The sequence below is a fragment of the Balaenoptera acutorostrata genome, chromosome 5, assembly GCF_949987535.1.
Source record: "Balaenoptera acutorostrata chromosome 5, mBalAcu1.1, whole genome shotgun sequence".
Taxonomy (NCBI): domain Eukaryota; kingdom Metazoa; phylum Chordata; class Mammalia; order Artiodactyla; family Balaenopteridae; genus Balaenoptera; species Balaenoptera acutorostrata.
Window position 1 is genome coordinate 29,599,707 of NC_080068.1, and position 13,126 is coordinate 29,612,832.

Consider the following 13,126-nt stretch of genomic DNA (forward strand, 5'->3'; position numbering starts at 1 on the left):
GTACTATTGAAAGAGAGCTTGTGAAATTTCAGGAATGCCATATATTGGTAAACATTTCAGAACTACATGTGTAAAGAGGCAATTAATTTGTTGAGTAGATGAAAAACAGGTTCTGCTACAGTTATTTTTCCCTACAAACTAACTCTGGGGTGATCTCTCCTGAATTTGGAAAAGCACGAGCAGTTTTGTTGAGGGTGGGGTCTCACTCCTTAGTTCCTGCATCCTGTAAAATTTCCAACAACTGGCCAAGGGGCAGAGACTCTGAAAATGAACCTGGACTGTGCAGCTGCTGTAATAAAGGAAAGAATGAGGGGCTTAAGGGGAACAATAGTGCTGTTGCAGGGTACAACCAAGATGGCGCCGTCTTCCCTGCTGCCTTACTCACCTTCCCTTCTCAAACTGAGTCTACCCACAATAGGCCTGAGGTGACCTCAGAGGAAGCATTTAGGGCAAGAAACATCCCTTCAAGCCAAGGAATTTTGACAAAGTGGGTCCAAAACGGTGCTTAGAGTCACGAGCTTTTACTGTAACTAGTGACTTTGAAACTCCTTGTAAGAGAGAGGGAGGCATTGTCTCTACTGAGCCAGGTCATAATAACCATGGCCGTCTTCCTTTCATGAATCTCTGCTATCTCCTCTGCTAATCTCACTGCAGCACTTCCTTTGCTCTGTCAGTCTATCAGGCAGAACATTTACTTCAGGTACATGAAGGCTCGTGTATTGGGTTGGCCAAAAATTCGTTCGGGTTTTTCTGTAAGATGTTATGGAAAACCCAAAAGAAGTTTTTGGCCACCCCAGTATATACAAGGAGGCAGAGCAGTGGTCTCATGCAATAAACCAGCTCAACTAAATTATGATAATTAATGAACTGGCTTCCAATTCTAGGTCCACGGGTCATGTCCTCAGATCCCTCACCTGGGCTCTTCTATGCGTCCTACCACGAATGTTAAGGACTTGGGCTTGAGTCAAGAAATCAGTATCCAAGCTTCATCACTTATTGACAAGCCATTGTATTGACCTTACCTTTTATTTTTTTGTATCCTGATGCTTTGACATCTGGAGCCTTGCTGACCGCGGAGGGACTGCCCCTCCCAAGGTTATCCAGTTCCTGGAGATAGTAAAAAAAGAAATGCATGTTTTTCAAATGTAAACCAAACACTCACAGCCCACACTCTTAACCACCTCCTTTATTGGACTCTCACACTCCAGGCCACTATCTGCCTGCCCTGCTCACCACAGGGCTAGGTACCAAGGCAACTAGGGACAGCACACAGACCCCAGAGCCTACTGGAATTATTCAAATTAGCCTATCCTAAGCCTGCTTCATCTGTCTCTCCTGGTCCTTCCCATGGAAATCACAATAAAGGCTCTTGCCCAGTTTCCCCCTCTCCCTCTGTCTCCTGACCGACTCCAGTGCCCCACCACTCCACCCCTGCCATGGTGTGTCCCTTCCTCTTGGGACCTGTGAGTATAACAAACTTCCTTTTCAATGGCAGTCATCTTCTGATCTGATCTATTCCATCTATCTACGGCCTTACCATATCTTAATGATAATAAAACAGCTGTGTGACCTTGGAAAAGGGACAGAAAGTCTGCCTCCATTTCATCAGTAAAAGACAGAATAATAACTGTCTTTCTCATGGTGCTCTGGTAAGGATCAACTAAAATAATACACATCTGTACTTAGTATATGGTAAGTGCCCAGTTAATACCAACGCTCCAAGTTAACAGATGAGGAAAGTAGGATTTGGAGATAACTCATTAAAGGCTATAGAGCGAGGGAGTTGTGGAATCTAAATGTCATCCAGATATATCTGACTCCAAACCCCTTTCTCTTTTCACATCACAGTACCTTCCCCAGTTGAGCCCAGGCCCTCTCCTAGTGCACTTTGAGCCTCTATCACAGTAGTAAACACATATTGCCTTGGATGACAGTGAGCTATGTACATCACTAGGACAGCATATGCTCAATAAATTGTTTGAGAGAAAGAAAAAGAAAAGGAACAAGGAAGAGAAGGAAGGGAGGAGGGAGGGAGAGAGGGAGGTGGGGAGGAAAGGAGGAAGCAAGGATCTTTTCTATCTCTGAAATATAAATTAGAATTCCTTCTCTCCTGATAGAGAAGTACAAATTAGAATTCCTTCTCTCCTTTTTTTTTCTTACTGGGCCCCAAGTGTACCCCTCAAATAAAGGTAAAATTGTAATGTAACAGGGAAGAGCCAAATCTGACTACATGTTGGATCTGTTTCTTTTACTTTAATCTTTGCTTTCCGCTGCTTTTGTTCACTAAAATGATACTGTCTATACATAACGGCCTGCTTCAGGGAACCCTGCCCCTCTGCCTGAATGTTAAACCAAAGTGCCTTTGTTCAGGGAAGCATCCTGACCCTGTCCACCTAGAGATGGCTGCAAGAAAGAAGAAATTAACACACCCCCTCCCCAACGCTGGCCATTCCAGGGGATATTTACAAAACTTATGGTCTTTTTACTTTACTTCCTCATCTCCTCCCCCTCTCTGTTCTATAAAAGAAACTGGCATCCAAACCCTGATAAGATGGTTCTTTTGAGACACTAGTCTGCCATCTTCTCAGTCTGCCAGCTTTCCTAATAACGTCGTATTCCTTGCCTCTACACCTTGTCTCCCAGTGTATTGGCCTGTGATGCGGCGAGCAGAGCAAGCTTGGACTTGGTAACAAAATGGCTTTATCCCCAGTTATAAAAATCCCCAACCACGAAAAACTCACTCAGATACAGAAATTTTCCTCGATATGTCTCTCATTTTTATGAACCCAAAGCTTCCAATCAACAACGTCTGTCAAGTTTCCTCCTCTCCTAATCTCTAGTTTGCAAGATGGCTTTTAAATGCCATACTCTGGAGCCACTTAGGTCAGTTCTGAGCTCCCCATGTCTCCAAAAGCTTGTATATATTCTTCTATTACCACTTCTCTTCCTTCTTTCCTTCTCCTCCCCTTCTCCTGACTCACATACCTGGACCTCCCAACTTCAAGTGGCCCAGAGACATAAAGGAAACATTTTATAGCTTCACCATCTTTATAGAACAAACACTAATGATATAAAGCTGTTTGACCACTCTTGATCCAAACTAATAAGTAGTATTCTTACTACTTATAAACTACCTATAGAGGGGGTTTTGTTTAACATTTGGGCATAAGTTGCAAACTTAAGTGCCTCCAGGGGGAGCAGAAATGTGTCCTGTAAAATGAGTGAAACTGTCAGGTAGGATCAAGGGAGTCTGGAGAGCACGTGGTCTTCAGGCTGGTCAACCTCAGTGGGCTGCTTCATGCTAAGAGAAGCCATCTGGTCAAGTACCCACATTTTCAAGGAAAACTAAAAATCTGTATTTTCATGTGAAGACGCTCCCTACATATAAAGGTTGACAACTAATTCAATTTTTTTAAACCGTGTATAGTCCAAATGAAAATGCTTTTGTTTTAGTTTTAGTATAAAGACCCCCATGTTAAGACTTTTTCCCTAAGATATTTTAGAAGTATTTTCAAATATCTATGAAGAGAACACAGTATTTATTCTGAGGAAGACCAACAGGAAAGAAAGTTCATTTTATTGGAATGGAATAGATGTTTAAAGCCAAAAAAGTTTGCAATCTAGGTGAAGTGAATTATATTACGTGGGGAAAAAAGAAATTATAAATGTTGGTTTTTCACTTTCTTAAACACGTTTCATCCATCCACTTCATGTCCTTATTACCACCAGCCTTTTCTATGCTACCAGTATATCTCCCCTAGAATGGTGCCCTAACCCTCCAAGTGGCAGGCATCATACACAGTGTAGTCTGCTTTATGTTTTACTTTTTAATGCATAATTCAACAAAATACACCCTGAGCACAATATAAGTAAATTCATGTACCCTATTATATTTTCATCTTTTATGCTGACACTGATTTATTTTAGAACTTTACGTTGAAGGTCCTAATTGTTCGTGACAAAAAATCAAAACTTAAAAATCTCTCCATTTTTTTCTCTCAAAATGCACACCTACATAATACATACACACATACAATAAGAGTAACCACAGGAAATAACCTGATCAAAATTAAATCAAAATGCCAAAATTCAGTTTCAACCACCAAAACCAATTTAGAGCTTTAAGAGTCAGACTCAAAACATTGCAATTTCCATGATTCGTGGTCAAATTCAAATCTTGTCAGGGGTCTTGGACCTAAAGTATTGGACCTAGGATTTGATATCTCCTTTCAATTAGCAATAAAATAATTTCTAATTTTTATTCAGTGTATAACACATAAACTTCTGGCCTGCTAATGGAAGAACATGCTTTTGGTCATGGTCAAATCATGGTTCCTCTGAATGGAACAATGTATCAAACTATAATCTCTAAATCTGCTACAGTATGAGGGACAAAGGTTTGAACTGGGTTAAATCCTGTTAGATCTAAATTTTGCCATATTTTACATTCAGGTAAGCATCATTTTTTAAATTTTAATTAATTTCTACTGCTCTGTCAAGTTTTCTGAAACAATGAGAGTAAAAGGCAGCAAAATTTTAATATGATAAATTTCACCTCTATTAGCCCTTGAGAAAACAACTTCCATAAATTTATTAATCAAAGATAAATTTTCTTTTCTGCAGCCTTTGTCTTTTTAATTTGTCTAGAAGACAAACTTGTCTTAACTTTAATTTTATATTGTATGCATATCTCTGCTTGCTATTTTTTATATTATATGCATATCTCTGCTTGATTTCTTAATGTATGGAAACCAGAACTGCATTAAATATTCCAGACATTCATTCACTTTATTTTTGAAAACTAAATAAAAATATTCAATTTCTCTCACTAGTCTTCTACATTTTATTGGTCATTATGGACATAGCACACACTTCCCAAGAACTAAGCTTTTCTGACTCCTTAACTTAAAGAATCAGCTGGAAAAATTCCAGGCTTAGGGAATGTAACATATTCTAAATATGTTTTCAAATAAATACCAGTTGGAGCATGTTATATAGTCACATGATAAGATCTTTAGAGATGATTATAATCATCATCAGATCTTTAGAGATGATTCTGATAATTACAGAGTTAGGACCTCATAAAATTCTCTCCCCCATAAAATCAATGATAAAAATAGAAAGCAGGGGCTTCCCTGGTGGTCCAGTGGTAAAGAATCTGCCTTATAATGCAGGGGATGTGGGTTCGATCCCTGGTCGGGGAACTGAGATCCCACATGCCATGGGGCAACTAAGCTCGTGCACCTCAACTAAAGAGCCTGTGTGCCGCAAACTACAGAGCCTACCCACTTTGGAACCCATGTGCCACAACTACAGAGCCCACGTGCCCTGGATCCTGTGCACCACAACTAAAGAAGAGAAAACCCACATGCAACAACTAGAGAGAAATCCGCATGTCACAACAAAGAGCCCACACACTGCAACAAAAGATCCCGCATGCCCCAACGAAGATCCCATGTGCCACAACTAAGAACTGACACAGCCAAAAATAAATAAAATAAATAAGTAAATAATAAATAAATCTTTTTAAAAAATGGTCCACATCAAAAAAAATCTTTAAAGAAAAAAATAGAAAACATTGTCAGAATCAAATTCTTCAGAACTCTGGAAATAAGCCAAAGGTTTCAGCAATGCAGGGAGCATTTATTCAAGGAAAAAGGCTGAATTCTGGTTAAAAAAAGAAAGCTCTGTGGCATTTTCACTTGTCCTATTCTGATCCTCTACTCTGCAGTTCTGAGATAGCTTTAAAAAACCAAAGCAATCATGGTGAAAACCAACAGCCTGCAGTCACAGTGTAAACTAAAAGCCTGATAACCACCAGAGTGGGAAGAATGGTAGTGGAGCTCCTTCAAAGCCTCTTTCCCAGATCAATGTCATTATTCCACCTGCCTTATGGTTCCGTGGAAAATGCTATATTCAAGGCTGTGGTTTTTTACCTGACTCAGAGCTCACTCAGTGCAAAAGCTATTTCCCCAGGAGAATTTGTAAAAACAACTAGAGGCAATTAATTAACTTCATGGCTGCATGAGGCAGTGGATAACAGTTGGAGTAAACGATAAGCGAACCAAAATTTTTAAAAAGAAAGGCTGGGGAATGAGATGCCCACAGGGGTATTAAGAAGCTCCAACACATTTCTGGGAATCTGGAAGCCCACATGAAGCATAGGCTATGTACATGTCCAGGGCTGTGCACATGCTCAGGAAAGATCTGAGAAGGCTCTAAGTTCTCACTGTGGGCTGACCTTGAGGCTCTGCACGAGTAAGAAGGCAAAATTATTAACTGCCTAACTGAGTGTTGAAGGTTTGCTCCAACACACACACAGGACCCTTCCGCAAGACAGGGAGGTATTGATTACAGGTGTTTAAGAAAATTTCCATCCAATCATTAGCTGACTACTAAGCTAACCAAATATAGGCTTTACTGACAACACTCAACAAAGAATTAATTCAGAAAATATACTAGGCAAACAGCAACCCTGGGGAGGGAAGAGAATCTGATTTCTAGAGTTGTCACATTATATTCTTTTAAATGTCCAGTTTTCAATAAAAACTACTAGACATGAAAAGAAATAAGAAAGCATGGTCCATACCCAGGAAAAAAAATCAATAAACAGAAACTGTCCCTGAGGAAGACCAGACATTGGAACTACTAGACAAAGAATTTAAAGAATCTATTTTAATAAATATGTTTACACAATGAAAGGAAACCATGCCTAGATAACAAAAGGGAAGTATAAGAATAATAACTTATCAAATACAGGATATCAATAAAGAGAAATTATTTTAAGCACACACACAGAAATTTCAGAGTTGAGAATACAATAAATGAAATGAAACATTTACTAATGTGACTCAGCAGCAAATTTGACCAAGAGAAAGAAAGAATCAGCAAACCTGAAGATAGGTTGATTGAAATTATTCAGTATGAAGAATGGGAAGAAAAAAATGAGGAAAAAATGAACAGAGCCCCTGAGACCTATGAGACAATATCAAGTATACCAGCACTTTGTATTAGGAGTCCAGGAAGGAGAGAAGAAAAAGAGAGGGTCAGAAAGATCATTTGAAAAATTAATGGCAAAAAACCTCCCAAATTTGATGGAGAAAAGTTAATCTGCATATAAAAGCTCAATGAAATCCAAGCAGAATAAACTCAACAAGATCCACACCTAGACAAATCATAATCAAATTATTCAAAGAGAAAGACAAAGAGAGAATCTTGAAAACAGCAAGAGAGAGGTGACTCATCACATAAAAGTGATTCCAGCAAGACTAACAGCCAATTTCTCATCAGAAACCTCCAGAAGGCAGTGGGAATAGCATATTTAAAGTACTCAAAGAAAGACTCTCAACCAAGAATTCTATACCCAGCAAAATTATCCTTCAAAACTGGAGAAATTTGGACATTTCCAGATAAACAAAAGCTAAGTGAATTAATCACTTGCAAACCTGTCCTACAAAAAATACTAAAGAGACTCTTTCAGGCTAAATTAAAAGTCACTAGAGAGTAATCCAAATCTACATGAAAAAAGAAAGATCACTGGTAAAAGTAGTTACATAGATAAATATAAAATTGTAAGTGTATGTTTTGTTTGTCACTCTTTTTTCTCCTATATGATTAAAAGAAAACTGTATAAAGCAATTATTACAAATCTGTGTTGAGGGGCACACAGTGTAAAGATGTAATGTCTATGATGATAATAGCACAAATGAGGGAGAGGCATCAGAACTATATAGGAACAAAGTTGTTATATACTATTGTAATTAACTTGTTCTTCTACCTCATCGAGGTCATCAGACTTTTACTTCTATAATTTCTGCCTTTCTATGAATCACTTATTTAGCTTTGAAATGATACTGCTCTGGATAGAGAATAGTGAGAAGATAGGAGAGAGATGAGGTTTGGAAAATCAGGAAAGGATCCTATTATATACAGACTTTATGGACCTGGAAGGAGCTGGGACTTTATGCTATTGAAAGATTTTATTCTATTGAAATTTTATTAAAAACCATTTTAAACAGAAAAGCCATTTAAAACAGGAAATTATAATCTTAAAAGATCACGCTGGCTCTTATAGAAGGAGAAGAGTGTAAACAGGGAGGCCAATAAAGAGAATATTATAGGAATCTGGGAAGATGACAGCATTTTGGACTTGAGTGATGATAGTGAAGATGAAACAGAATTAATAAATTTAATATGTACCTTGGAGATACAATGAACAGGATTTGTTGATGGATTAGATATGAAGGATGAAAGGAAAGGATGTATCCTTGATGACACTTTAGTTTTTGGCTTGTGTAAGTGACTGATTAGTTATGCCATTTACTGATATGGAGAAAATTTGGTAAAGACTGGTTTGGGGTGAATGATCAGGAATTCCATTTTGAGAGGATTCTGAAAGGTAGCAGTAGCAGTAGAAGCATAGTTTTTATTCTCACCAAAACCCATCCATAAAAAGAGATGAGTCCACTAGATAGCAAAACTAAATGGGCAGCAGGTAAATTAAAACTAGATGAAAAGGTATCTCACAACTCTCAAAATACTAGTGGGTGGAGGCAAACCACCCATATCTATGAAACTTAATGTGTATGAACACGTGTGCTAGGGGAAGCAGGGGAGTCACTTAGACATCTACCAGACTTGGCAGCAGGAAAACCAAAAGAGACAACAGATGCACGCTGGAAAACATGGTGTACAATTTGAGCAAAACAGTTGAAGTGGAAAAAGTTTTCACACTTGCAAGTGATTATGCATGGGACCTGAAGGGGATGGTATAGACCAAGTCTTATGAACTCTAAAATCTAACTAGTAATAGTTCCCTTCCAGGACAAGGTCCTGCACTGAGGACAAATAGATGAGAATAAGTTCCAAATTAAACAGGACAGAGGCAATAGAAGCAAATAAAAGAACAAGTAAAAGCCCAGATGAGAACAGAATTGAGAGATCTCAGAAAGTACTAGCTTATATCTTTTTACACTTCATACAAACAACAAATTCACATTATTTTTAATTATTATTAAAAATATTTTAATTATTATTAAAATAATGTACATTATTATTTTAAAATCCAGGAAAACTAATTCACACAAATGAGCAACAGAAAAGATTTTGGATATATATAGCTACTGTAAGAAAAGTGAGAATAGACACTGGAACAAATTTTCTATGAAAACATACCAAAAAGATATTACCACACAAAACTGATGAAAATTAGAATGTAATATTTCAAATCAAATTATAAAAAGTAAGAAGGTTGTACACAATGTGAAAAGGCAATATAAATAAAAGAACCTAGAAATGAGATGATAGAATCAGTAAAGCCAGAGGATAGGGAAGGCCTGGCAACGTCCACCACTGGACAGATGAGGCCCTCGAAGCAGTAGCCAGAGAGCATCTCATCTAGGACCGCTGTGAGTGGGAGGGACATCCCAGGCCTCAGGCCAGGAAGAACTCTGGAGGATGCTTTGACCGCTATGCTGAGATGCAATGGTGGATATTGGCCTTCTGGCCAGAGGCTCAAGGAGGCCATGATCTGGCCAGGCCTTCCTGGAAAAGGAAGAGAGAGGAAGACCTGGGGCTCATCAACAAGGGCATCAATACCCCAGAGAGGCAAATTATCTGTGTTTTAAGGTTTCAGTGTTTTCAAGTTTCATCCATTTTGTAGCATGTATCAGTCTTTCATTCTTTTTATTGCCAAATAAGATTCTATTGTATGGACACACCACGTTTTATTTATCTATTCATCAGTTGACGGATATTTGAATGGATTATTTCCACTTTCGAGATATTATGAATAATGCTGCTAAAAACATTGATATAAAAGTTTTTGTGTGAAACCTATTTTTCATTTCCTTGGAAGTGAAATTGCTGGATCATATGGTAACTCTATGTTTAGCCTTTTGAAGAACTGCCAGACTGCTTTCAAAAATGGCTGAACCATTTTACATTCACACCAGCAATGAAAGAGGTTTCGATTTTTCCACATACTCCCAACACTTGTTATTATCTGTTTTATTTTAGCCATCTTGGTGGGTGCAAAGTGGTTTGGTATTTTTTTTCTGAGCAACTGCAATGGCACTGTCTTTTTTTTAATATATTTATTTTTTATTTATTTTATTTTTGGCTGCATTGGGTCTTCGTTCCTGCGCACGGGCTTTCTCTAGTTTAGGTGAGTGGGGGCTACTCTTCGTTGTGGTGCTCAGGCTTCTCATTGCGGTGGCTTCTCTTGTTGTGGAGTATGGACTCTAGGCATGCGGGCTTCAGTAGTTGTGGCACACAGGCTCAGTAGCCATGGCTCACGGGCTCTAGAGCACAGGCTCAGTAGTTGTGGCACATGGGCTTGGTTGCTCCATGGCATGTGGGATCTTCCCAGACCAGGGCTCGAACCCATGTCCCATGTGGCAGGCAGATTCCTAACCACTGCACCACAAGGGAAGCCCATAGTATTGTATTTTAAAGTTCAGTATCTATGTGTTCATTGCTAGTATATAGGAATAGAGTTGATTTTTGTATGTTTATCTTGTATCCTGTGATCTTTTTAAACTAAATTATTAATTTTAGGAAAGCGTTTTTGTTTTCATTTTTGGCTTTTTTTGTGGATTCTTTACAATTTTCTATGTATACAATTATATCATCTGCAAATAGGGAGAGCTTTGTTTCTTCCTTTCCAATTTGTATGACTTTTATTTCCTTTTGTTGCCTTATTGCACAGAAATTCCTGTACTATATTGAATAAAAGTGGCAAGAATGAACATCCTTGCCTTGTTCCTGATCTTAGAAGGAAAGCATTCAGCCTTTTACTATTATGTATAATGTTACCTGTAGGCTTAAGTGCAGGAAGTCCTCCTTCTATTCCCATTTTCTGGAGTTTTTATAATGAATGGGTGTTAAATTTTGTCAAATGCTTTTCTGCATCAACTGATATGACCATATGATTGTTCTACTTTAGACTGTTAATACGGTGGATTACACTGATTGAAACAGTGAAACAGCCCTACCTCCCTGGAATAAACTCCACTTGGTCATGCTATATAATTCATGCAATATATTCATGAGGGATATTGGGTTTTTCTTGTTTTTGTACTATCTTCATCTGCTTTTAGTATCAAGAAAATAGTAGCTTCATAGAGTGAATTAGGAAGTATTCCCTTCTCTTCCATTTTTTGGAAAAGGCTGTGTAGAATTCGTGTTAATTCTTTTTTTAAACTTTTGTTTGGATTCTCCAATAGCTTAGAGATTTTCTTTTTGGAAGATTCTTAATTACAGATTTTATTTCCTTAATAGTTAAAAGCCTATACAAATTAGCTTTTTCAAATTGGGTGAGTTGTGGTAGTTTGTATATTTTTTAAGGAGTTAGTTCATTTCACCTGAGTTATCACATGTATGCATGTAGAGTTTATTGTGGCATTCCCTTACTATCCTTTGGGGTTTTTTGTTTTGTTTTGTTTTTGGAGTATATTTGATTTACAATGTTGTGTTAGTTTCAGATGTACAGCAAAGTGATTCAGTTATACTTATACACATATTCATTTCTTTTAGATTCTTTTCTCATATAGATTATCGCAGAATATTGAGTAGAGTTCCCTGTGCTATACAGTAGGTCCTTGTTGGCTATCTACCTTATATACAGTAGTGTGTGTGTGTGTTCATCCCAAGCTTCTGATTTATCCCCACACACACACACCCACGTTTCCCCTTTGGTAACTGTAAGTTTGTTTTCAATATCTCCCTTACTATCTTTTTGATATCTGCTCAGTCTGTAGTAATAGTCCCTGTTTCACTACCTCTTTGGTAGTATTGTTACTGGCTTGTTAATTTTATTGGTCTTTGTAAAAAATCAACCCTTTCTTACACTAATTTTCCTCTACTCTTTTGTTTTTAATTTTTTTATTTATGCTCTTTATTATTTTATTCTTTCTGCTTGCTTTGAGTTTATATCACTATTATTCTTACAATGTATTAAGGTGAAAGCCTAGGTTATTTATATGAGATGTCCCCTTCTCTTATGTATGTATTTAAAGACATAAATTCTTCTCTCAGTACTGTTTTAGCTCTTTGCCACAATTTTCATTTTCATTCAGTTAAACATTATTTTTTATTTCCCTTGAGACTTCCTCCTTGATCCATGGATAAGTTAAAAGTGTGTTGTATAATTTCCAAATGTTTGGAGACTTTCCCATTCTTTCTATTACTGATTTCTAGGTTGATTCCATTGTAGCTAGAAAACACATTCTGTATAATTTCAATTCTTTTAAATGTGTTAAGGCTTATTTTATGGCCCAGAACATGTATTTTACTGTTTGAGGGTATACTGTTAAACAAATATCAATTAGATCCTGTTGGTCAGTTGTGTAGCTGAGTTCTTATATATTCTTGCTGATTTTCTGTCTAGTATTTCTAATAATTGTTGAGAGAGGGTTTTTAAAGTCTCCAAATATAATTATAGATTTGTCTATTTCTCCTTTCATTTATATCAGTTTTGGTTTCATATATATTGCAGCTTTGTTAATAAGTACATATACATTTAGGATTGCTAGGTATTCTTGGTGAATTGAGCTGTTTATCATTATATAATATACTTTTCTGTCTCTGGTGGTTTTCTTTGTTCTAAAGTCAACTTTATCTGATATTAATATAGCAACTAGCGCTTTCTTTTGATTAATATTTGAATGATATACCTTTCCTATCTTTTTACTTTCAACCTGCCTATGTGGTTATGATTGAAGTGAATCTCTTATAGATAGAATATAGTTTATAATCCAAGCTGCCCATCTTTGTCTTTTAATTGTTATATTTAGACCATTTACATTTAATGTAATTACTGCTAGGGCTTAAATCTGCCATTTAAATTTACTGTTTATTCTCTCTGTTTTGGGCGGTTTTTTTTCCTCTCTATTTTCTTTTGTCTGCCTTCCTGTGGGTTACATGTACATTTTTTAGAATCCATTTTGAATCATCTATACATTTTTAGTACCTCTTTGTATAGCTTTTTTAGTGGTTGCTCTAGATATTACATTATATACCTAGATAATGTAATTATCCAGAGGCATTATCTAGATAGTATATTAAATATATATACATATATAATTATATACTCTATATAATCACAATTTACAGGTGTCATCATGTT

The 13,126-nt window shown here is 37.0% G+C and overlaps 1 long non-coding RNA gene across 3 annotated transcripts in view; it reads right to left on the reverse strand.

The window, feature by feature from the left end:
• The window catches only part of LOC130708196 (uncharacterized), a 269,377-nt gene that overhangs the window by 241,400 nt on the left and 14,851 nt on the right, over nt 1-13,126 (reverse strand). For all 3 annotated transcript variants that reach the window (XR_009008285.1, XR_009008283.1, XR_009008284.1), the window contains exon 2: nt 1,023-1,107. This is a non-coding gene — a long non-coding RNA (uncharacterized LOC130708196). The remainder of the gene's footprint in view (nt 1-1,022; nt 1,108-13,126) is intronic.